Below are 2,500 nucleotides of genomic sequence, written 5' to 3' on the forward strand. Positions count from 1 at the left end.
ATAATGACAATCATAATGATCATAAAGGTAATGACAATGATAATGATAATAATGATGATAATAATAATAATGACAGCAATAATAATCGTCATCATAATAATTTCTAATATTAACATTATCATTGTTATAATTATTATTATCATTGTTATTAGTAGTAGTAATAGTAGTAGTAGTAGTAGTATCGTTGTTGTTATTATTATCATCATCATTATTATAATCCCCATTGTTGTTATCCCGATTGCTATTAATATGATAACAATGATAATAATAATCATCATAATGATTATTATGATAACAAAATTAATAATGATAATGATGATAATAGTAACAATAATATTACTGTTGATAATAATGATAGCAATAACAATTATGATAATGATAATGAACATAATATTGGCAATAATAATGATAAAAACAACAATTATAGTAATAAAAACAATGCTAATAATGATAAATATGATGATAATGAAAACAACAATAATAATGATGATGATAGTAATAATGCAAATAAAAAAATATTATTACTATCATTATCATTATCATCAGTATCATTATGATCATCATTATCATTATTATTATTGCCATTATCATTATCATTTCTAATATTACCATTATTATTTTTATTACTATTTCATCATTATCGTTATTATCATTATCATCATTATCATTACTACTAATGTCATCATCATCATTATCACTATTATCATTATCATTATCGTTATTATTATCAATATTAATGTTATTCTTACTACTATTATCATTATCAAAATCATTGTTATTATCATTATCACTATTCTAATCATCATCATTATTATTTTCATTATTCTTGTTATCATTATTATCATCATGACTTTTATATTATCATTAGTATTATCATCAGCATTTTTAGCATTATCACTACTAATATTAATACTAATATTGCTATTACTACTAATGTTTATTTATTATTATCATTGTCATCTACCATGAATATCAATATTATTACTATTATTATCATCTTCATCATCATAATAACGACATTAATACTAAAAACAAAAATGATGATAGCAATAACAATAGTAATAATAATGATAATAATAATAATAGCAGTAGTAGAAATTGTATCAATCATAATGAAACTAATGATAACAATAGTAATGATAATGATGATAATAATAACAATAACGTCATCATTATCATAATCATTGTCAATTATAATCATAATAATGATAATAATCATAATGATTATGATAATAATGATATTAATGATAATGATTACAATAATGATAATAATAATGATGATAATAATGATGATAATGATAATGATAATAATCATAATGATAATGATAATAACAAAAATAATAATGATCATGATAATAAAAATAATGAAAATGATAATATCAATCATTGTGATAACGATAAAATTAAGGATTATAATAATGATAATGAATATAACAATAATGATAATGATAATAATGATAATGATAATAATAATAATAATAATAATAATAATAATAATAATAATAATAATAATAATAATAATAATAATAATAATAATAATAATAATAATAATAATAATAATAATAATAATAATGATAATGATAATAATAATGATAATAATAATAATGATAATAATAATAATAATAATAATAATAATAATAATAATAATAATAATGATGATGATGATGATGATGATGATGATGATGATGATGATGATGATGATGATAATAATAATAATAACAACAATAACAATAATAACAATGATAATGATAGTAATGGTAATGACAGTAACACCAGTAGCATTGACAATAATAATGATAATAATCATAATAACAAAAATAATAGTAACAATGATAATAACAATGATAACAAATATAATAATCATCAACATAATGATAACAATAATGATGATTCATGATAATTATAATGACCATAATGAAAACTGATGATTCATGATGATGATGATAATAACGAAAATAAAACAATAATGCTAATAACGACAATAACAAGTATGTCGTAAAGCAGGAAGTTGTTAGTAATTGAAGACACTGAATTATGCAAATATGTGTTGGTGACGAATCGATGCGGTGACAGCAATCCTCCGCGTCAAGGTCTTTCTGGAAAATAACATTGACAGTGATAACAACAACGACAACAAGCACAAGATAACGTAGATAAAGTGCATGTAGGATTCATGCTGGAGAGATAAAGCGTAAAACGATAATTGGAATGATGTAGGATTATACTGGAGTCCCTTTTTTTTAGGTCTTGGTGATTGATGTTATTTGAATATCGTCTTGTTCTTCCCCTTTGCTTATGTTCTTTCGCATAGCTCCCTGTTCTTTACTTCGCATGTCTTTCTGTTCTTCTCTTTGGGTGCTTTCCTGTTCTTCCCTTCGCATATAATCCTGTTCATCCCTTCACGTATCTCCCTGTTCTTTACTTCGCATATCTTCCTGTTCTTCCCTTCGCACATCGTGTTCTTTACTTCGCATGTCTTTCTGTTCTTCTCTTCGCGTGC

This window comes from Penaeus vannamei, chromosome 34 (assembly GCF_042767895.1).
Source record: "Penaeus vannamei isolate JL-2024 chromosome 34, ASM4276789v1, whole genome shotgun sequence".
Lineage (NCBI taxonomy): Eukaryota > Metazoa > Arthropoda > Malacostraca > Decapoda > Penaeidae > Penaeus > Penaeus vannamei.